The sequence below is a fragment of the Vicugna pacos genome, chromosome 17 (assembly GCF_048564905.1).
Source record: "Vicugna pacos chromosome 17, VicPac4, whole genome shotgun sequence".
NCBI lineage: Eukaryota > Metazoa > Chordata > Mammalia > Artiodactyla > Camelidae > Vicugna > Vicugna pacos.
In genome coordinates, this window is record NC_133003.1 from 38,182,080 (window position 1) to 38,207,319 (window position 25,240).

At 36.5% G+C, this 25,240-nt stretch overlaps 1 long non-coding RNA gene across 7 annotated transcripts in view; it reads left to right on the plus strand.

Annotated features, from left to right (window-relative positions):
• Window positions 1-25,240, plus strand: part of LOC107033065 (uncharacterized) — a 620,890-nt gene that overhangs the window by 331,174 nt on the left and 264,476 nt on the right. For all 7 annotated transcript variants that reach the window (XR_012060726.1, XR_012060720.1, XR_012060725.1 and 4 more), the window contains one exon: window positions 4,770-4,888. This is a non-coding gene — a long non-coding RNA (uncharacterized lncRNA). The remainder of the gene's footprint in view (window positions 1-4,769; window positions 4,889-25,240) is intronic.

Genomic DNA, 25,240 nt, shown 5'->3' on the forward strand with positions numbered 1-25,240 from the left:
AAGATAAATGTATCCAGTTGTTTTCTCTTCATTTTCTCCCTTTGTTTCTTCCATCCTTTCTTCTTTCCCTGTCTTCCATTTTTCCCCACCTTCCACTTTCACTTCATTTTTCTTTCCTTTCTAACAGAGGAGGCCTGTGCATGCATGTGTAAAAGAAAGATGTGTGAAATTAGTAGAGATTGAAGAACCTAGATAGAGAAAGAGAATAAAAGTGATACAGAAATAAAAACCATGACCCAGATATTAGAAAGTGAAAGAAACAAAGGAAAGAAAAGATAGGAGAGAGAAGAAAAGACAGAAAGAAAGAAAACTTAACACTCTCTCTGAGGCTAGAGGGGCCAGACCAGGATCTCAACATAAAATCTGAACTGAACTTATAACGGGTATTATTTCAATGGTGTTTTCCTAGATGTAGAAGTAGAGGATTGTTTAAATTCCTGCCATTCCTCTACACTAAGAATAGATTGAAAAAACAAACAAGAATCAAATTACCATAAACATATTTCAAATATCAGTGAACAAGGGATTATATCCAGAGGGGGAAAAATACAGGGGGTTTGTGTAGTTTCTGTTTTGGAAACCAGAAGTCCATGAAACGACTATCTGTATTCATACTAGCTCTCAGAACTGATGAACATTTTTCTGCGGACTGTTAAAGCTTTTTGAGTCCTCTAGGCATCCTGCAGGTTTCAATAAAGGGAATCTCAAGAATCTAAAGAGAATTATAACATTTAGTATGTTTAAAATGTACTAAAGAGAGTGGAAATTTCAAGGAAGAGGATAATAGCTACTTGCCAAGGCAAGACATAGGACATCTTGGTGAATTGAAAAAGTTTCAGTTATCTGGTTAGCACTTTGAAGTCTCTCAAACTTGACTTTGTGCCCTAATAGCAGAGTCATCTCTTAAGCCAAACTCACATTAACCAAACTGATAACACACAAACTTATTTACTAGAGTATGAACTTCTCAGAGTACATTGAGCAATGTAATTGTCAAGGCCCCAGACATATGTGTCCTCTGCTTGATACTTTGTCTCCTTGCAGGCAAGCTCTGTGGGATGATAAATTGTAACTAGAATTTTACCTGATGTATTTGGAATTAGAGCCAGCAGAGTGATATGTAGGGCTCAAGGGTTTGGTTTTTTTTTAATATTTTTATTTTTATTTATCTTTTTAATATTTTATCTATTATATTATTTAATTATTATATTTTGGCAGGGGGAGGTAATTAGTTTAGTTATTTTTGGAGGAGATACTGGAGATTGAACCCAGGACCTTGTGCATGCTAAGCATACACTCTACCACTTAAGCTATACCCTCCCCCCTATCAAGGGTTTTCTAGAATGCATTGACAATTGTCCAGTGCACCTACATCTTTGAGAGAAATCTGCTTGTCACTAGGATTTCCCAGGTCCCATGGACTTGATATTATTCTTCACTTGAATTCCTGTGGGACTTTGTATTTATACCATATTTTTATGTTTCTCAATATCATTATATTTACGTAATCTTTTATTCTCACAAAAAAAGTATTTACATAAGTTATATCATGATCTCCATTGCAGTTCATGTTAACATTATCATCTACATTTCACAAGGAGGGAAACTGAGGCTCAAAAGTGTTAAGTGACTTGACCAAAGACCGTATGGATACTGATGTATGAACCTTTGAAAAGAGTAAGAACAGCATATATTTTTATTGTCCCCAAAGTAGCACTCTGTAACTGAGAGGCACTTGTAACATATTTGTAGACAATAGTAGCTCGTAGAAATATGTAATAACAAAACTGATACGCTTGCATATTTATAGAAATAGTCTTCATTTTACTCAATATTTCACAAGTTTTTCATTCAATATCAAGTTTCCCTTAATGCACTTAAAATGTGACTTGCTTTATAAAAACTGGACCTTTCCACATTTTTAGGAACCCATCCACATTTTAAAAGGTGATTGACTTTGAACTATTTTTGTAGGTGTAAAAATAACAGATAATTTTCTTCTTTGGGGGGGGGCATATCAACTCTTGTTCTTAGTTGCAAACAACAGACTTCACACTAGGAAATTTGAGCAGTAAAGAAATCTACTAATGAATATACTAATGCAACTCGTTCTCCACCCAAATACCACTAAATTCTTTTACTGTGTTGTGTGCTTCACACCCAGATTTTCCAGTAATTTTCTTCCCAGATTGGCACCTGCAACTTTCTTCAGATACCTGCCCAGCACAGAGAGCCCCAGGTGACAGGGAAATTAGGTCTGGAGGGGCAGCCAATGACTGACTGGCTCCCAGGTACGAAAATCGGCTCTCTTGCCTCCAGTTAGGACAAACTTTGGGTATAATTTAAACTCCTGGGAGTTTGCCTAAGATCTCATACATACTTGGCTCCTAAATCCTTCCCTGTCCTGCTCTCTCTGCTTTCTTACTGGTTTCTCCTGGGAGCATTTTCTTAAGAGTCACTTGCACTAAATCCTTGTCTCAGGGTCCCCTTCTGAGGACGCCAACTGTTATTAGGTTGCTAGGGCTGCCATAACAAAATATCACAACTTGGGTGGCTTAACAGAAATGTATTCTCTTACTGTCATGGAGGCTCAAAGGCCAAAATCGAGATGCCAGTAGGGTTATGTTCCCTCTTAGACTCTGGGTTAAGTATTTTCTTGCCTCTTCCCAGCTTTTGGTGGTTGCCATCAATCCGTGGCGTTTCTTGGCTGGCAGCTGCCTCACTCTAATCTCTGCTTCTATTGTCACATGGCATTTTCCCTGTGTGTCTTTTATTTTCTCTCCTTATAAGGACACCCGCCATACTGGATTCTGACCCATGACTTCTGTACATCTGCAAGGACCCTACTTCACAAGTAAATTCACGTTCACAGGTACCAATAGTTAAGCTTTCCCTCATGTCTTTTCTGGGGGACGTAAATCAACCTGCTACAGGAACCTGAGACACATGAAGTCAGGGAGCTCACAGGGGGGGCCAGAGGATGAGTCTTGGAGACCGCACAGCAAGGAACACTGCCCAACCACAAAGGGATGGTTCCCAAGAAGAGCCACTCCTGCTTCATATGGACACCACAGCTTCAGTGGCTGCTGCTGCTGCGTGTGTGAGATTGTAGAACGTCTGCCTTCCTGCCATTGAGAGCCAAGCCCTTCTGCGCTCAGGTGGATGTGAACTCTGTGTACCTGACCCCAGCTTCTCCATGTTGCTTCTTTCAAAGTGAAATCTCAGGCGGGCAAAGTCCAATTCTGAAAGCAGGGTTTTCAGCTTCTATCGTGGGGATGCAGGACTCTTAAGATGAGGAATTCTTCTAGGATGGGAGGAATGTTCAAAATGCGCACTGTAGGCAGAGAACGTGACAAACCACCCCTACAGTTCTACTCAGTGACAAACTAGAATGCCTGAGGATGCATAGAATTTTCTCTGTGTTGTTAGATATGAGTTTAATTCTTTTTTGAAAAAGAAGAAATAAACAATTTTGACTTGGGAAGCTTGTTGTAATTCTTTATACTTACTCAGCATGCAGTTTGACTTACTCTTCCTCATCACTGGTGGACGTTGACTTTGCAGTTTATTATCAGACTAAAGAGCTGTGTGTGTTCAGCTTTTGGCTATGTAATTATTTATTACAAAGTCTTTAAAGATATTTATATTGAAATTATTTGAGTAGGAGAAGAAACGGATTTGAAAAATTTAAAGAAAGGATTTCATGTTTCATTCATGGTTTTTGGTGAAAACTGTTTAAGCCTTTTATATAGTCCTTTCTGACGTCTATCTCTAGGTAAAGTAGGAAGATGTCATCTATAAATGCTGTAGTGTTTCAGTGGAAGGGGCTTGGGATCTATTTGGGTTCATGGTGTTGGTTTTGTTTTGTTTTTCATTTCATAGCACACGGTTTGGCAAATGGCAATAAGTATTTAATATTTGTTTATTGAAAGAGAAACTTTAGGATTCTTTGGGTCCTATTTTTTCAATTGAAAGAATTCAAAACTTGTCTCATGGAATTTCTTTGATCGAAATGGAGGTAATTTTTGAACTGTGTCATCTGTCTTGTCCCATACACACACAAAAGGAAATGACTAAGTTTCAGGTTTTGATGGATGTCCAGGCAACTGTGGTCTTATTTTTGTTTAACAGGCAATATTCTGGAGCAGGTGTCACCAAATAATGGCCGAATCTGGCCTACCACCTGTTTTTGTACGATCTGTGAGCCAAGTGTGGTTTTTACATATTTAAATGTAGAACGTAAAAAAGACTGTGAGTATTTCAGGGAGAGTTGAGGACACAGCTTCTTAGCCTGCCAAGCTGAAAATGTTTACTTTCTGGACTATAGTGAAAGTGTGCTGATCCCTGTATAAGAATACATCCAAATAATCTTCTCTGTTAAAAGCATTCTGTTATCCCAAGAAATCAGTGTTAACCAAATGGGTTGCTACATTTTTCACCAAGAAAATCAGACCTAAAAGGAAAATAATTATATCTTGAGAAAATAAACTTAAAATGAAGAAAATATAGTCGGGATAATAAATTAAGACTACAGGATGCTACTCTACTATCTCTTTTCTAGAAATGCAGGTGGAATAACACTGTCCACCTTAAGGCAACAAAATACATACCAAAAAAGTGATTCATTATGTTTGTATAACACCTGTAACTTTTCAAAGCTCTCCCATGATAGTATTTAATGTTTGATAGCTGTACTGTAACACAACTCACTTTTTTTTTATTGTTTAGCACTGTGAAACTCAATTTTGTGTACATTCTTTATCTTTCAGGATGACAGGTATTCTGTTCTGTTGCTCAACCAAGAGACTTAGTTGGAAAACAAGAAATTCCTGGAATCACTACTTGCCTAAAGCTTTTTCTAGCTGGAGTCCGTGCTTGAGGCTCAAAGGTAGGAGAACAGTCTTGAAGTTATCTTTATTGCTTAATTTAGTGAACCAATGATATGGTTTTGAAAAAAATTTTCCTATATGCTCAAAAAAGTATTTTTTGTGTGTAGATATTATGTATGGTGTGAATATAAATATTACCACAAAGATTTTTACACCTGATGGGTAGAGTAATTTAAAACATGGTCATTTCGGTTATCAAGAAGAGAGTTTTGAATGGTGTGTTAAGGAATTCTGTTTGTGACCATTGTCTTATGTTGAAATGGCATGAAGTTCAAAGGCATGCTGATTTGACTTAAATTAGTTGAAGCTGGGAGATTATACATTCGAATCTAACATGTAAGGTGTTTAAGGCATGACTTAACAGCAGCTGGTTTGGAGAAGGCGTCAAGGTTTTAGTTGATTGTTAGCTTAATGTGTGTCAGTGGCATGATGAGGTTGCAAAAGTGTTTGTGATCTTAGGCTACAACAGTTTAGGTCAGGCAAGGTGATGATTCCTCTCTATTCTGTCAAGCCAAAGTTCTGGGTCAAATTCTCAATAACATACACTAATAAGAGTATAGAAGATTAGGAGTGGCAAAAAGGTTTTATGTTTTCTGTCAGTTCTAATTGTTCGTGGCTGCCTAGAGAAATGGGTTAAGAAGGATTCTGAGGCCTTATTCAGGCCCCTTGAGAAATGGCGCTGAGTTTATCTGGCCAGAGATAATACATTATCATTAATATATGTTCAAGATTGAGTGACAAAGGTGATGTACAGTGCTGGCAGAAGAGTTCGGCTCTTCCATCCCCTGCACATTTTTACCTCTTCTCGCTAACAGTAAAGCACCTGTTAAATTTTTCATATGCCTCTTAACAGTGCCATCTCTTAGAACAGAAGTAGGCAAACTATGGCTGGCAGGTTAAATCTGGTCCATTTGCCTGTTTTTATATTTTAAATATAAAATGTCACATTTTGAATTTGTTCTTCAACTTATATTTGGTGGAATCTCACAAAATGCTATAAATAAGTTTCACTTTTGTTGTCTTCAAAATAGTTTATAATTATGCATTTGCTTTGTTTGAGACCAATAGTTTTAGGCGGCTTATGGAGATAGCTCTTTAATGTCTAGTTTTTATAATGTTGATTAATTTTAATATAATTTTGTTTATCATGCTCAGAGGCTATATTCTGTATTGTTAGAGAACATGTTTACTGTTTTGTGGTTTTCTATGTATACTTTCGAATAGAGCTCATTAATGCTTAAGAAGAATGGCTTTATGTAGCAGATGAACATTAGTACATGGTTTTTAACTCAAAATTATTATGTCATTTAATCCTTATTTATTTTAAAATGACTGATCTATCCTAGACAGACAGTGATGTGTGGGAACATCCCACAAGACCATATATATACATCCATTTATCTTTGTAGATCAAAATTTTTTTCTGTGGCCTTACAATGAATTTACCAAGAGGACCTATTGAAGGTAGAAGGATTCTGGTTCTACTTGATCAGCAAAGAGTTAAGAGATGGGCTCTTAACTTGTCTGGCCAGCACAGCTTCTGTCTCTGTTGTAAGATGCTGTTAGTGAGGACTTTGTTTTTACACCAGGTTCACATAGCAAGAATTTGCTTAGCCACTTGCCTCCCTAAAAGATGGAATTACTGTAAATTCTACTTGGGCTTGGGATAGCTGTGTCTTCATGTTTATCTCCTTGGACATTTTTATGGGTGGATTGATGAAGCAAATTTGTTCAACTACATCGTCAAAGCACATATTTCCATTATGTCTCATTGTAGTTTAAAGTAGTTCAGGAAGAAAGTACTCAGTTTAGTTACACCAGGATTTTAGGTAGCTGGTATTCAAATTTCGTTAGTCATAAAGCAGTTCCTCAAATGCCTTTTGAAGCAGGGACCATCATGTAGAACAAACAGATGTAAAGGTGCTTGCTGGTCTAGCAGGGCAAGAGGGTAGGACAAAGGATGGAGAGCCTCAGAGATGGGGAGATCTCCAGTACCAAGGAGGGTGCAGGGAAATAGATGAGAATACAGATGCTTCAGACACTTGAAATAAAGATGTGTAGATAAAGATAGGGAGCTAATTAAAGATATGTGGATTATTATAAGATGCCTTAAAGTGTTTTTGTGTAATAGTCAGTATAGAGTGCTGTAAAGGAGCACAGTAGTCATTAAAGATGCGCATAAGCCACTCTTTGTTTCAAATGATAGCATCAAAGGGGGTGAAGAATCTTTTATGAGAGTATTGTAAGCATAATTTACTGAGACTACCTGCTTTTAACTGCAGCCCCTAATTAAATTTTAAAATCGGAGAGAATTTCTATTATTTCAATTTTTGCCATAAAGTGAAACATTAGTAATACTATTATGTTGCACTACTTCCACTTAGCACTTTCAATGTATAACACTAGATCACACAATATTAGATATTAAAACTATGTGTTTGTTTTACTTTGACACACATACCCAATTAAGGAAAACACAGTGCTATTTGCTAGAAATCATTCTGCTTCCTACTTTGTAGCAGTTGACCATTTTCCTCACAAAATTATAAAGGGGCATTTTAAAAACCATAAACCTAGACCCCACCAAAGTTTAAGTTTGTTGGAAATGATGCAGAAAATTCCATGGCCAATGACAGCAGAAGAAAAAGGTGACTCCAAGATGGAAGGCTCTTATAAATTAAATTCTTACAAGATATCAAATAGAAATAATGGGTCTATAAAGAATGACCTGCAATGATGTAGTCACTGGGGGAAAAAAACGTTTGAACAAATGATGACATGGAACAGAAAAGCAATATATAAAAGGCCAGTGTCTAAAATGATCTGCAGCTTTCAAAATGCTCTAAAAATAATTTTTGTAAAGAAGGTTTTATGGATTGTTAGGAGGAAAAGGAAGCACTGGGAAGAGATGAGGCTCATGGTGTATCGATAACTAATGACAGTGAGGAAGAAGCTTACTGGCTGCCACCTCTCTTTCTTCCTCCACCAGAAATTGTCTTCAAACTGAAATGGAAGGAGGAAGCAGGATGCCCAGGGAGGGAGTAAACTGACTGTGTGGCGCTCCTTAAAGTAGATTTTCCTAAAGCTTCAGATGGCTTTTGTCCAGGGTGCCAGTTGTGGTTATAATACTAGAATGTATCCCAGTCATCTACAAGGAATTCTGGAGGATGGGAGATGTGTTAGAAAATGAGAACTGAGTAAATCCTGTTAAAATTCTCCAAAGTGTAGAAAAATTCAGATTCTGGAAGAGACAGCCTAATAAGTTTGCATTAATTCCTAGCAAAATCGACTGACTCGTTCTTTAAGTGGCAGATTGGGAGGCTTGGAAAGCAAAGTGTTTTTTCTGCAACCCGCAGTAGAGGTTCTAAAAACAAGTCATACCAAACAAATCCTTTTTCCTTACCTGATAAAGGAGAAAAAGTTAATGTAGTAAAGGGTTTGGGGTTTTGTTGTTGTTATGTTACTGTTTTTAAATCTGTAACAACCATGATATTCTTCTGGGCAATGGTAAAAGGATATATTATAATATCTGTAGAAGCGTATTAACTTTTTGAAAGACAGTATCTAAAGCTTATTGATTACTGATCAGTACTAAAAGAGGTGTGATGGCTAATTTTATATGTCACCTGGGCTAAGGGATGCACAGATAGCTGGTAAAACATTATTTCTGGGTGTGTCTGTGAGGTTGTTTCTGAAAGAAATTGAGTATTTGAATCAGTCAAAGAGTCCATACACTGAGTAGAGAAGATTTGCCCACACCTGTGTGGGTGGTCGCCAGCCAATCCCTCGATGGCCCCAGTAGAACAAAAATGTGGAGGAAGGGTGAATTCCCTTTCTTCTTGAGCTGGGATGTCCTCTTCCTTCTGCCCTCTGATGTTGGATTTCAGGTTTCTTGGAACCTTGGACTTGAGACTTCAGTCCCAGAGTGGGAGTTACACCACTGGCTTTCCCAGTTCTTCAGCTTGTAGATGGCAGATTATGGGACTTAACCAGCTTCCATAACTGTGTGAGACAATTTCTATAATAAATTCTCTCTTATACATATGTATACATTTGTACACAAATATATACGATGTGTCATAAGAGAACTGTATGGTTCTCCCATTGCTTCTGCTTCTCTGGAGAACTTGAGCTAGTGTAACAGGAAAGTGTTCTCTATAGAAATCCATTCATGACTCATTCCCTAGTCATATTATAGTTTGTAATTTTATCAACTACTTAACTGAAGGCAGTGATTGTTCTATGCCCTTGACAGAAAGCTGGGAAGGACAGTTCATTAGACAATAGGATGAAGACTGAAGCATCTCAATCCTGAGTTTTACCACTTGCTGATTACTTGACTCTGACAAGTGACTTACCTTCTCTGAGCATCCATTTCCTCTTCTGTAAATGGGGATAATAATTAACTTATAAGATAATTAATAAACTGATAAAAAATGATACGTATAAAGTACACATGAGAGGGCTTGGCAATTTTAAATGTCCAATAATTGGAAGCTAATGATTGTGTTAGAATTATGGTCTAGGACAAGGAGCTAAAACAGTGGACATGCAATATACCCAGAAGGTAAAGTTCCAGACCTGTGTTTAAAAGAAATTAATTATATAAATACAGGCTGAGAACTTCTGTGTGGAGAAGTCTCAAGAGCTTTACCTGTTTACAAATTCAGTGTCAGCCTCCCAGGTACCACAGTGAGCAAGCTGTCTGCAACTTTATTTTTGTCTCTGGCAGGAGGAACAGTATCCTACTTCTCTTGTGCTAGAGACGATCTCTTGTAAGAGAATTGTTTATTATGAGGGATAATATTTTGAAAAGGACATCGTAAATATAGGTTTGTGGCCAGAGGAGGTCGTTAAGATGATTAAACCTTGTCATTCAATCAGTAATCAAATAAAATCGAGATGTAGATGCTGGAGAGGAAATGGCCTAAGGGGTTTGGACCAGCTGGTCATTTACATACAGTGGAATACCACACAGTCGTGCAAAGGAATAAAGGCTCCATGTACACTGATACTGAAAGATGTCCAAGATATATTAAGTCAAAAAACCAGGTGCAGCATAGTGTGAGTGTATTTGTTATACTTTATTTAAATAGAAAGGAATAAGCATCTTAACTTGCTTGGAGATTCACAGAATTAAAACTTGGAAAGAAACGAAGGAAATAACTTCTCTATTGGGGGTGAGAACTGGGCAGAGTGAGGATAGGAAAGGGACTAGACGGAAACTTTCTACTTCATCCCTGACTTGATGTGGCTCCCATAGAAGCAGACCCTGAGCTGACAATTTTCATCCAAGTAGCATTTTAGGAGGTGATCCTAGGAAGCGTAGCAGGGCAGCAGGGAAGGGAAGGAAGCAGTAGATGATGAATGATTAAACAGGTGACCACCTCGAGCAACTGGAGCTTTATCCCACTGGCAACCTCTGGCAAACCGTGTGAACTGCACATCAGAGTGACCCCAGCAGTGGGCAAGGGCACCTCACTGATTGATGACTGCTTGGAGATACGGAGCCCTCCGGCACAACTGCACCTGCCCTCAGTCGCAGGCATGGAGTAGTAGACCTCGTGCCCACAGCATCTGTTTCAGTACCTTCTGCTGCTTTTTTGATTTTTGAACCAAGAGAAGGTATTCTGTTCCAAAAAATATTTTGAAAATTCAAATTTTGGGGAAAATAAAATAACCGCATATCATAAAATATTAGTGCTACTGACATACAGAAAGGGATTCGATTTATTTTTGGTCAGTTTCTGAAACACAAAACTAAAAGTTGTATTTCTTATCATAGACTAGCAGATATATCAGATAAAGTAGGAAGTGCTTTCTAATAATTAGATCTACTGCCTTATAAGGTCTTGATAATTACCTGTCACCGGACTCATATAATCAGAGAATAGAGCTTGCCCAAGAATTGGCTTTTAAATTAACATTTATTTGGTATTAAGCCTGAGGAATAAACAAGGTAGGTAACCTCCAAAAGCGGCCAGTGAGGATGAAGTTGTTTGTTATGCTAAACCCTTTGCGTGTATTTCTGATTTAATTCTCTCAGTATAACATCCTTATGAAGTGGTTAGTACTGGGAACCTAGGTCCACAGAGTGGCAAATCCCCAGACTAGCGGATAGTGGTTTAGATATCCACAGTGATCCTCTTCCTCATTGGTCCAGTGAGCAGCACCTTCTGACAGTTGGTTAGAAATGCAGAATCTCAGGCTCTGCTTCCGCTTTTCTGAATTAGAATCTGCACGGGAACAAGATGCCCAGGTGATTTTGTATGCCCGGGAAAGTTTGGGAAGCAAGTTTTACAACGTTTCGATTCCATAGCTAAGTAGTACAATTTGTTTTATTCCTAATGGACATATTTGGACTATGTTTAAACCGTATTTATTTTCAAACATTTTAATTTACAAATTGAATTCCCCACCCTAGCCATTATACCTGATGACTATATGCATCTTTAAAAATACTCTCATAAACACATCGTGCTTACTTGATAGAAGTAGATCATTCAGAACTTAAAATCCTTTTTTTCTCAAGTTTGAGTCCAGTGCCAAGTACTGATACAAATATAGTGCCCAGATGTCCTCTGCACCGACTAGGTGACCTGTTAAAATACTAGAGTTAGATCATTTTCTTCATTTCATTATGAGCCTCACTCACAATTGTGAGACACTCTATTATGAGCTGAAACAATGGTACCCAAAAACATGAATAATACATAGCACTAACAATGCTTTTGGAACCATTATGGCATAGAATATTGTATCAATCCATAATTTGAAGATGGGACTAAATGGATCTTTCATCTCAAAGAGCTGCTGTGATGTGTCAATTTCTACCTGATGTTAATAAGAATATACTATCACCAAAAATCCATATTAAAATATTTTATATAAGATGTACTTGCATTAATAGATATCTGCCATTTGTTACTAAATACAGCTGCTAAAAGAACCTCTTAAATGCTTTCAAAATTTGTTTTTAAGACCTTGACATTGGATTGAGTAATAAGCATGATGGAACCAATCCTTCACTGTGAAAATGGACATAACAGATGAAATACTGGATGTTGCTTACTTCATTTTTGCCGGGTCAGATTGAAATTCTCATTGGCATTTGACACCCCTTACGTGACCACATAATCCATGATTGAGGACCTCAATATGGACATTAAATATTTCATTTTCACTAGACATTATTATTGTTCAGTATAGTTCAACTTTTGAGAATGTCGTTCACATTTCTTCCTTGAACATGATCATCTTTTGTTGTGCACCTCTCCTGTAATAGGGGAGGAAAATAACGTAGCTCACTCAGTTATGTATCATTCTGGATTACAAATTCGTGTATCATTAACTGTGAATTCAACAAGTACGCAGTGATCTGTTTGATCTGAAATTGCATCGCTTTGTAAAGTGGTGCTTTAGGAGGATTAAATTAATAAATTGAGTAAGTCTTCAGTATAAGTGAAATCTGGCACCTTCACCTGCGCATAAATAAATAAATGCACTGTTTACATGGTTCACCTTTGACTTCATTTTCTCCATCATCATCTTGCTGACACTAACTGTTCCTCCATTTGATGGAATCAATATTTTAAATATGAATCAAAATGCAAAGCAGGGGGGAGCTTAGGCACACGTAAGTTTGCAATAATTTTTTTCTAATGGCTTTGAGTCATTTATCTTAAGTCTGAAAGGTTTTTGACTAGTGGTGAGAGAATCAGTCATTTTCATTTTTTCTCTAAGTTGCTTTTCATCTTCAAAAACATCTCTTTATTGTTGTATTTAAATAAAAGGTGCTAAGAGAAAACTGCATGGAAAAATGCCACCCTTTATTATTGTTTTTGTTATTTTGTAGAATGAATCTAGAACATGATCACTATGCTGCTTTGGTATTGTAATTAGTAAAATACAGTTTCTTTTCCCAGAGGTTTTTAGTATTTGATCTCCATCATGACTCTGTTTTCTTTATTCTTGGAGGATTCACCTGTGAGAAGCATTCTAAATGTTAAGGCAGCCTTACAGACGAAATTTTAAGCAACAGCTTTAAGTGGCTAGTTCTTTGAGGAACAAGTCATGTTTGAAAATGCATAATTTGCATAGTTAGGATGTTTTATTTCTCCATTTACCTGCTGATTTTTTAATCATGCCATATATGGTAACATATTTCCCAAAGTGTAAGCAGACGATGAACATTGCCTTGGCATGCTCAGTGAAGTCTAGAAGTTTTGGAATAATCTGGCCCTCAAAACTGTCTAGAACCTGAGTTGCTATTTAGAGAAATGGTCAAAATTTATTTGTTTACAAGAAATAAATTACTTTCTGTCATCTGTGGAATTTGGATTCTAAGTAATCTTGATGTACTGAGAGCTGGTTTCCACCAGCACAATCGAGCTGAATGACATTCTTTCTTCCACTGACCACTGTATTCCAGAGCTTTTGCAGCTGAGATGGGGTACCTTTGATTGCTTCCCTTATAAAATGCACAGTTTAGAGATTTGAATGCAAAACTTTATTTGCTAAAGGAGGAAAAGAGGCTTCACATTAAAACCACAAAATCAATTGCTTTTTAACAGACTTGACTAACTCCAAGAGAAGATAAAATGCAAAACATCCAGACTCGCCAGATTACCCCCATTTATGCAGTCTCATTTGACCTTTTGGTTACTTCCTCGCTAACTTTTACATCACAGCCTTTGCCTTACCTGCTGGTCTCTCCCTTCCAGTTGGCACCCTTGCCGCCTTTAAGTGGATTCCTAGTTTGTCATTCAGCAGACCAACGCCAGGCTTCATCTCTCCCTCCTGCCCCTCCCGCGCGGCACCCCTCCATCACTAACACATGCTGCTATTACTTTCAGGCCACGCAATGTCACTGTCTTCATGCTTTTCCTCGCACTCTCCCAGCTGATGTCCGACATCCTTCATTTCGCAGCATCTGAGCAGAACCACAAGATGACAACTTTAGGATCATAATGCGAATTAGTTATGCTCTCACCATTTCCCATTCTCATTAAATCATTGTCAGGACTGTGGATTCATGGGGTACCATTTCCTGTTCTCATTACAATTTTTGTCACAGGAATGAGGTATCAGAATTTCAATGCTTCGCGTAGTCTTTGAAAAATAATAGTTACCTCTGCTGCTTTGAGCTTTTTTCTTTTTTCTTTTTTTTTCCTCTTCTGCATTTGGCTCAGCCCTGCCCCCTCTTCCCTGCCTATGTGTGGCCTTGGCAATTAGAAGATGATTAAGTGTCTTGAATAGGGCAGAAGTTAGGATATAACAATGACAGGTTAGCGTTAAAACTTTGCCTTTCGCTTTTCCGTGACAAAACTAAACCCGACATTGCCACATGCTTTGCACAAAAGTTGGAGAATGTACACGTGATCATTTCTTAGTTGAGTGGTTTATTAGTATTCTTTTCTCGTTTCATTTTCACTCTCCTTCAACTTAACAAATACACTCTTTGTCCTTAAAGCAAAGACCTATCGTTCACATTTTTTAAATGATGCCAAATCTATGTTACTTTTAGAAAAAAAAAATCTTACTATTCAAATATACAATTTGAATAAATTACTTTATTTCCCCTCCCTGCTGATCCTAGCTGCCTTTACCAAGGTTTGTTTTACAATTGATGGCTTTGTTCTTCCAAGACAGTTACACGCTCTGTTTGGGTTCAGGTAGAAGTCTTACAAACACTAAGTAATGATTTGTTAACTAAACGCTCCTGAAGCTGTCTGTCAGCAACCCCTGCAGCATAATAGTGGCTTCCCCTGCCTGCAGTCACTTCAGGGTGCTCTGATTAAATGCAAACTTTGGAAAATCCCAGAGAAGTTCAGGGACCGTGGAAATGCTAGAGAAATGCACACTCTTCCCTTTGGTAAAATGCTACTGCTATTTTGCTTTTGTTTTTAGTTTGGTTCAGACTGTTACAATATATGAGAAAAACAGAAGTCATTTCACTGTTATCTGATCATGGGCCCTATTTGTAGAAAATGTCTTAACTTGTATGCTAAAAGCTAATTTTCAATCCTTGTCCGATTCAGAAGAGGGAAATTGATGTCAGCTTGGTCAGTAGGGAGTCAGTTTTTTAACTTGCCCCTAGTCCGTCACTTTGTAGTGTTTTCATTTGATGCTAATTTTTCATATTTCTTTTTGGACTATATATTTAATTTCTTTCCATTGTGGCCCAGCACAGTGCCTGAAATATACAGGCATGCAATCAATGTTTGCTCATGGAAGGGTTTGTCAACTGAAATAAATGCACAGCCTAGAAGTTGAGAGTTATGTTTTATTTGGCGGGAGGACTCGAGGCGGGAGGACTCTGAGGGGCCCCTCAGAAGAGGTAGGGGAGGAGCTAGGATATATAGGAGCTTTACAACAAAGACCAGATAGTTGGAACAATAAAGATTACTTGTTATCTAAAGAAAAGCAGGCATCTCAAGTTAAAGAATTTAGCACTTTTCTGTATATGGGAGGAAGCAAACATTTGGGCTCATTGAATTCATTCCTTTGACAAGCACCTAGCTGTTTAGGACCAGTATCTTGTCCTTTATTATTCTGAGTCCCCTCAGGGTGCACCTTCGTGAGTGGCTGCAGAGGCTGGGCTGCAGGCTTGTCTTCACTGGGGGGTGTGGGCAGCCACTGATGACTTGATGGTTTCAGCATTCGTTGTTTACTGATATGGTTTGCAGTATTTTTCCTTCACAGGAGAAAGGAATGGAGAGATACAGTAGGATAGGTTAGAAATAAAATAGCAAAACTTGAAGGTGAAATGATTTGCAGGTAACACTTGTATTGGTTCATGGTAAATCTATTGTTTCCTGCTTGACTTAGCGTTTTCATTAGAAATGGCTGTTGATGTTAACAAATACCTTCTCGTAGTCCATGAACGTTATCATAAATCTGTTTTCCCCCTTTAATTTATTAAGGGACTATTTGATAGACTTTGCTGATACTACGTCACTTGCAGTAGTTTTGGATACACTGTTGGATTTCATTTTAAACACTTTATTTAGAATTTTGCATCTGTCTTTAAAAGTGAGTTAATATTGTAGTCTCGTTTCTTTTGTGATGTCTTTGCAAGGTTTTGGTATTAACACAAACTCGGCTCCATAAAATGGCTGGGGAAGAATTTTCATATTTTTTTAAAAGTTTGTGTAACAATGTATATGTCCTTAAAGATTTGAAAAGAGTCAGCTTTGAGGGCATCTGGAACTAGAAACTCTTTCATGGCACGTTTCTAATCACCATCTAATGTCTTAAAGGATAAATGGTCTACGCAGATTATCCTTTTCTTTGAGAAGTAATTTTGTTAAAATGTGTTGGGCCAGGTAGTCACCCATTTTCTCTAGGTTTTCTAATTAGTTGCCATAAAGTTTCAGGCAGAAGAGCCTCAAAATTTGTTTCATTTCTCCTGAATGTATGGGTTGTATGCCCCACTTCTCATTCTTACTTGTATCTATTTTTACATTTTTTCTTTTTGTACCAATCATAATTACAAGAAGGCCATTTATTTCACTAGCCATTTTACAAGACTCAATGTTCAATTTTATTTATTCATTCTACTTTATATTCACTTTCTATGTCCTTAATTTTAAGTGTATCTTGGTTTCTTTTTGTTTATCTTGTTCTTTTACTGTTTCTTAAGGTACTACATAACAATTTTATTTTTTGTCTCCTCTAACAATGAAGGCATTTAAAATTAGAACTAGTCCTAATAGTATGGTTTTCACTGAACTTACTATATTTGGGATGAAATAGTCTCCATCTCAGTATTTTTTAGATTGTATTTAATTTCATTTTCTAGGAAATATCTAGAAAATTCATTTTTAAATATAAAATTATTTTGATCATCTTCTAATTGCATTAGACATTTGTATTGGTTTATGATTTTTAAAAAGCATAGCCTGAAAATATAACTCTAGTTGAAAAAAATGTAGTAAATATTTTTAATGGTTAATTTTTATAAATAGTACACGGACATACAAAAACATATTCTCTATTTGATGGATGAAAATATCTCTGTATATTTATTAAATCAATTTATTAATCAAGTCCTCTATGTCTTTACTTATTTTTAATTTAGTAAATCTATTTAATTCTTTGAGGTCTATTGAAAATTCTCACTTTTATTTTTATAAAAATCTTGCATAGCAAATAGTTTTTGCTATAAGTGTTAGTTGTTAGCTTGTTTGGAAATGCAAATGTGTTAGTTACAAGTGCATCATAAATTGTCCCTGTTTACATTTCATAATGTCCCTCTTTATCCTTCTTCCTGCTTTCATCCCTGAATTCCTGTCTGCTGTGTGTATTACTACTACAATACTTGCCTTTTGTATGTATTCATGGGCACTCTTTGCACATCCTTTAAAAAACTGATTTATTTTCATTGAAGCATAGTCAATGTATAGTATTGTGTTAATTTCTGGTGTAGCATCCTTTATTTTTGTTTAACATTTCCAGTCTTAAATGAGAACTAGTATATAACTAGGGTTCTTTTAATCCAGTGACATAATCTCTGCCCTTTGATAGAAAGAGTCAATCACTCACATTTAATTTAATGACTACTATATTTAATTTTGTTTCCTCCAAAACTAAGCATCAGTTTAAGTGTATTGGTAATGCAGAGAATGCAATCAGATTAGTGTTGGGTTTAGTACCACTCCCACTTACTAAGGGCCCTCACTGGACTTCACTATCATTCTTTATAGAACCAACTCAACATAGAGCTGGTTCTAGGCTGTTCTTCTTATTAACCATTATTTATATTATTATTCCTAGCATTTATTGAGTTCTTGTGTTTGACAACCCTCTAAGCACATGGTATACTTACAATACCCTATAAGTTTGAAATTACCATATCCCCACTTTTATAGGTAAGGAAATAGAGCACTGAGAATTTCCATAATTTGCTGCAAAATACACAAGTGCAGGGTAAAGCAGGATTTAGAATCCAGATACCGAGTCTAGAGTCTTGGTTCTAATTGCAATGATTCCTTACGTCAATTTTCATTTTTCACTTTCCCACTGTTGAGGTCATATATTGAAGGAAACATTTTCATTACATGAAAAGATTCCCAATGGACTGGCCAACTAACAAAATAACTTTCCCTCTAAACATTTGTCCCCAGTGAACACAGATCTATGCTGGCCTTGGGAGCATCTGAGTCAGTTTAAGAAGTGGTAATCTCTAATTGCTAACAGCAGAAACCAATACTGGCGAACTTAAGTTTTAAAATTTAATCAGAGATTTTACCAGGTAGCTCATAAGATGAATTAAAGCCTACAGGGCAAGTAAGGTCCAAGGAGAGCTCTTCTTTGCTTGATTTGTTTTGCCTATTTGTTTATTTTTGTACCCCATTATAAGTCAGCTGTGATAGCAGCCAGCCATACAATGGTAAGCAAGTTATACTTCCTATCTTTAAGGAAGGTAATTCTACTTCAAAAATTCTGTCGGGGAGTTTCCAGTAATCAAAGGAGAGTAGCCTAACCAAACAGTAACAGCAACAGCCTAACTTACGGACTTCATGGATTGCACCAGGCACTGTTCCGAGCCTCCGTCTCATTTGTTCTCACAGCAACCTATTATTCATACCCATTTTACAGAAGAGCACCCTTAGGCTTAGGACTCAGGATTCAAACCCAGGCAGCCTGACTTCTATTTGTACTTTTATTAAAGAAAAGAATGCTTTAGATAAATCTGTGGATAAGAAGATTTAGAAATAACATGAGTCATTATCCTTTTTAGATTTGGTAGCACATCTTAGCATTATCATCTCTGGAGTTTTCTCAGTATCTAGCATATGAATAATATATTTCTGGTCCTGCCCAGCATTCCTTTCTTTGGATTACAGCAAATCTAGTATAGCAAGATTTCTTCCCCTTAAAGTTGATGTCTTTTCAACATCTCCAGCCACTTTGTTGGTCTGGAAGAAAGATGGTCCAGTATTAAGTCCAGAATTCGAATTCTTCTTATTTGCCCTACAGATAGTTTTAAAGAAAAAAAAAATAATCACTGTGAAAAATGTTCCTAACATACATACAGACAGCAGATTACAAAATATTGTATGTATTTCTGTTTCCATTCATACTTTATATAAACATACAAACATACACACATGTACATGCAGATATTTTAGAGGATGCGTGAAATTCTTCATACTAGTTATCTCTGAAAGTACTTTTGTAAGTGGTTTTTACATTTTTTATTTCTTGTATGTATTTCTACATTTCCTACTATGAAAAGACTTTTATTAATGAAAGGAAAATAATTTTTTAAAATAATGAATTATTTTTAAACGTGTATGCCCATTTCAAAAGGTATCTTACTTTGTAGCGCAATAAAACTTCCTAGGCACATCAGAATACAAAACTACCCTGCCTTATACGACTGTTTATTCCTTTACGAGTTTTGCAACTGGTATTATCTGTCTGAGATGAGCTATAGAGCAAAGGCTCAGAGAACAATCACTTTTAGACCTCTCTCCTTTTCCTCGGCAACAAATATCTTGTGCACTTAGTTTCTGAATTTCTCCCTTCATGGCATGAGAACTCTGTCTTCTGAGCCAAGTATGTACATACAACAGCCCTTCCTAGACCTACCGTGAATTCCCCATACCTTACTAGGTCAATGGGGACAAAATGGTTAATCTTTAAAAACTGTCACTGAGAGTCTTACTCTACCCATCTCTTTGAATACATGAGTTCACAAGGAAAATTCAGTGTTAAATTCAATGCTGCGACAGTTACACAAGATTTACCAATGTCTTTTAAATTAAAGATTTCCATACTTGCTCTTGCTAAAATAAAACTATCATTTTCATTTTTTCAGAAGTAAATATAGCCCAAGAGAGGACGACAGTAATATTTGCAAGCATTTATATTAGAACCACATTTCTACTTTTGGAAGTCAGTATATTGTTGGGGCATCCTAAATTTCCACTGACTTTCAAATAAGCTGCCTGAAATTACTAATATTATGGTAAGGGAATCTTCCTTTTGAAAGCATGTGCCCATAAGAGTTCTAAATTCAGTGTAGTATGATGACTTGGCAGGATGGAGCTGTTGCCTGAAATATAATAACAAGGAAGGAAACCAGGAGAAAGATGCCTCCATTAAATTTTCCATCTAGTCCGTATGTTCACACTATTAAAATGGATTCAATATTTTCGTCTGTTTTCCACACACAAACCTTGGGGCTAACCACCTCAGCTCAGTTTAAATAACTTGAATTCTAACATTAAAATTGAATACATGTCATTTCCCCTTCAAATATATCTAGTCTCTCCACATGAAAGCTGTTTAAGTCTTTCAGAGCTTTTACATCTGATTTGAGAATTTGTTGCGAGAATTCAAATCTTAGTACTTGAAAGTTCTAGCAAGCGAAAAGGATCGGAAGTCCTTGGAAATGACTTCAAAAGTTCATTCTCTTTTATGTCCAAAGACATGGCTGACATCTGAAGAATAAAATTAGAGTAACAATAAACGCAGTTCGGGGGAATTTAGGTTCCAGGTGGGACAGAGATGCGCTCTGAAGAATCCTCAGGTGGAGGTACCTCTCCCAAAGAAAGCTGAATTCTCTCCTCTCTCAGCAAGGTTAGAAAGAGTGCCATGATCATTTCTGCAGCAAGGAGAATCTGACCAAGCAAATAATTTACAAAAATTCATGACTATAGAAAAGAGCTTGAGAGCATGCACTCTGAAGTCAGAAGAATCTAATTTTCAATCAAGTGGACTCTTGCCACTTGATGAGTAACTTAAAATCTTTATGCCATAAGGTTTAATAGTTACTGTCCCACAGAGATATGAATGAAATGACATAATCCATATAGCAGATTTATCACAGTGCTGCTGTGTATTAATTTGCAGCCATTATTATTAAGTTATTATTGCAAATAAAACAAGTTCGCATTTCATACGTTCCTAAGGGAGATTTCAGATTTGCACATGCAAATGTGAGATACTTACTGATAAATGTGTTGAAATAACTTTATAAGTCTTGTTTTAATTGATTTTTTATAAGACTTACAATTGTAGACTTGGCTTTAAAAATAGTTCCATTTCCCGTGACCCCTGCTAAACTGTTGATGCTGCTGTTTTGTGAGAAACTAATTGCTTCTTTGGGTCTGAGGAGAGAGAAGGGGTGGGGTCAGTGTATGAGGACTCATCTCTGAATTAATATCACCATCAAACCCTTTCAGATAACTCATCTACAAACTCACCCTACTCCCTGCAGATTCTGATGTGTGCCCTGCCTTTCCTCTCATATTCCCCTCCTGCTGTAACAGAGTAGTACTAACTTAGAAAGTTTGGAAGATAAGATAAATTATGGACCTGCCCTGTTGTTATACAAATAGGATACTTTGGAGGAGGAAGATTAGAAATAGAATGGGAAATAAATAGGAAGTTTCTAAAACTTACGTCAGACTGGAAATCTATCCATTTACAATCATTTTTATCATCACCCAGATTTCCGTGATTATGTTTTATTTCTATTTTTGCAGTATTTACTGAGCATTTATTATGTTCCTCTGAATGCTTTGGGGTTTAACTCATTTAATCCTCTTAACTATGGGGTAGATAGTAACTGTTATTATTCCATTTTACTGATGCATAAACTGAGGTGGGAAGCAGTTCAGTAACATTGCACAAGGGGAATAGGTAGTAGTCACAGAGCTGGGACGTAAGTGGAGGCAGTGTTCTTAACCCCTACACTAAGTATCTGGTGGGGGTAGTTACAGTTATAGTTTGGCAAATAAATGAGTTATAAGTAGAGAAATTTAATAAATTTACAGCTATTATAGATAGTTACGTTCCTTCCTTTTGATTTATAAAAATGAGAAAGAAAAAATTACGTGTCTTTTATGATATCGTTTGAAATCTGGCAATACTTTTAATTGGTGACTCTGCCCATGAAAGTGCTCTGGAGAAAAGTGAACCTTCTGTTACTCGGTAATTGCTATTTTTCTAGCAATATGAGATAAGGACAATGAGGTTTGGAAAAGAAAATGCTGATTTGGGGAAATGAAGGGTCTATATTTTTCTTACATTGACCTACTCTCTCTAAAAAAAAGTCTCTATCCTAAAGGTTTATTATTATTATTAATATTAGTCTATAAATAGTTGATTCTTCTCAAAATCTAAAAGGAAAGGGAAATTATTTTCTCAGATTTCTGTGATGCCAGATAAATTACCTCTTATCCCATGCCTGAAATGTTTTGAAACCTGATGACAGTAAGAAAGAATTCATTTAGATGCAATTGGGTATTAAATGATAAATTTTCTATTTGCATAAGTTTGGCTTCTTTAACTTTATATTTAACATGTCAGTTTTTAATGTAATTAATCCATCTGTCTGTTTGTGCTTGTAGAGTCCTTTTTAAAAGAGCGCATTTCAGAATAGAATGTACTTAACTGAATGCAGAGCATAAAATAAAGCTCGCGGGAATGAGCATTTTAAGTTTCACTTAAGGTTATATATGGTAATCTGTGTCTGTTCAGTGACATTAAATAGACCCCAGAATAATATTCTCAGATAAATACAGCATTTTTTATTAATCAGTGTAACTTTGTGCAAATCAAATTCCCTTCCTCCCTCCCTATTTTATAGAAACAGAATGGTAATTGGGAAAACAAAGTATATTTTAAATAGCTCAAAAAGTTCTATATCTCAGCCATGTAGTGAGACAGTTGCATTTGCTTGTGTTTGTGCAAAATAGTGAGCTGTTTAGAACACAGTCAGTCCTGCCTTAGAGAGGACGCAGTGCAGGAGTTTCAGTTAACTTGATGCCACGCAAGGATTGCCTGCATTCAAATATTTTTGTTGAATTTCTGTTATGTGTCTGGAGTTTTGAATGTAAAATTCTGTATAGTTTTTGGTTAGAGGTGATAAGAAATTGATACTTCTTTCTTTAGGTGGGTGGGAGTCAAACAGAACCAGTTTTGCCTAAGCTTTTGTCGTGTTACGGAATATCTTGCTATGTTAATATGGATGGTGAAATTTTTTTTCCTTGAAATCTTTAGTGCTTACCTAATTCCTCATTGAGTGTGGGTATATAACAGGATAAAAGCTTTGCTGACATCAGTCATCTGGATGTTTAGCATTCTGGAGGCAATCTAGTGATGGGTTAAAGTTTTCATTTTTCGTTCATATGATTTGGTCTTTTGCATACAATTATCAGGAAGAGGTCAGGAATTAAATTATATTTGGCAAGAATTCTTAAATTTTAGTCAAATAAAACATCTCAAGATATTTCTCATAATTTTTAAAATGTCCTGAATTACTATTATTTGCTTGTCTGTTAAATTTCATTCCCCTGTTTTTAAGTCCATGTTTGTATTTACAAAGGAAAGTAAGCTTTAATAACTACCTAACTTCCCAGATTTTAACATTTCACGACTGCTTTTTGGCCCTACATAGTAGATTTCACGCCACTGTCAAATCCTTCTATGGATCTTCGAGTTTCCAGAATGAAATACACAAATAGTGTTTGTCTTTTATCATAACACATTCCAGAAATGTTTGAGGTGCTGAATATCATAAAGTTGATAATATTTTCAGCTAAGAACAATGTTATAATTGGCCAGGAACTCAATATCAAACACATTATATTGAGTAATAATATTTTGAGAAAGATCAGATGTAGAATCTCAGGGAATTAAAAATAATAAATACATTTGCCAAGGCATAGAATGGTTATTCAGGTACCTGATTTTGTCTAATTTTTGTTGTCTCCAACTTTATGCATTTTCATTCAAATTTCCCATTGTTTTCCATATCTACTTTTCAACTGTATTATTATTTATTTAGATCTTTGTGTTAATTCAACTTGTATATAATTTTTAAAAATCTTTATTATTTTATAATCTCCACTTGCTCATTCTAGGATCTGAAACTTTGCAGTTCTGTTACTGCTGTCTGTTGCTTATGCTGGTGCTCAGTCATGATGCTTTGTTTCCTTACATAGTTGGTTATTTTTTAATGACCTGCTCATTTTCCTAAGTTACTTGAATTCTTTGGATCAAGATGTCTTTCTCAGATTTCTTTTGTTTCTGCCAAGTGCCCAGAGTCATGACCACTACCAGTGTAAGACCTTTTTAAAATAGTTCAAGGAAGATGGGAAAAAAAATTCAAATATTCAACAATGAATGAATGGATAAACAAAATATACTAAATCCATACAATGGCATGTCATTCAGCCGTTAGAAGGAATGAAGTACTGATGCTTGCTACAAAATGAATGAACGCTGAAAACGTTACACTAACTGAAATAAATCGAACATGGATGACCACATATTATACGATCCCATTCATATGAAATATCCAGAATAGGCAGATCCATGGAGATGGGAAGCAGGTTAGTAATGGCTAGGGACTTATGAGAGTGGGGAAGGGGGAGTGAATGGGTTTGGGGTTTCCATTTGAGGTGATGAAAATATTTTGGAACTAGATAGTGGTAATGGATACATAATATTGTGACTTGTAGTCACAATATTATTAATGCCACTAATTGTACACTTTTAAATGGTTATAATAGTAAATTTTTATGTTCTATGTTTTTTTTTGTCATAATAATAATAACAAACAGTTCAAGGGGTGAGGATTTTGGGGCAAGAACATTTTTGGACCACCCAGGTGTTAATACTTTGTCTGGAATATCCTCGCAAGAAGGGGCTTGTTATAATTTCTCAGAGATTTTTTTATGTTCCTGCTCTGCTCAGCAGGTGGAGAACTTCACGTAAGACCTTTGGGCTTAGCAGGGATGTGGTGAGTGTACCTTTGATTTGTCCTTACCTAGAGTATGAAGCCTTGCTGGGACCCAGTGGCATGGATGGAGGCTGTCATCTTAGACATCCTACCCTGGGTGGGCTCGGCTTTGAATTCTCTGCATTCTGTGAAATCTCCAAAGTCAGTTAGGTTCTCCTGGCTCTGTAAGTTCTCTGAGGGTCCACTTTTCTGGCTTCCCACTGCCACTCAGATACTGCTGTGATAATTCCTTGCTACATAGTCAGCAAGTTCCTGTGACTAAGAAGATGTTTTAAAATTTATTTCAGTATTTTCAGCTGTTTCTTGCAGAAGGATGGGTCTGAATGATCTCACCCATCTACGTTATTGGGCATCAGGATGTATGAAGACTTTGTTCTGGTGATCATCTGTTAATGCCGATTGACCGTCTCCACGTGGTACTCTCCTTTTACTCTTCCTGTTCCTACCAGGGGAATTCTTTCAGTCCCTTCACTTCAGTTTCCTGAGAAGTGGAATCCGATTGTCTCCTAGGTCATCTTTCCTCTCAGGGCCATGGCATATCTAATTGGCCACCCAGAGACAGCCAGAACCAGGACAGCGTCTGCTCTGT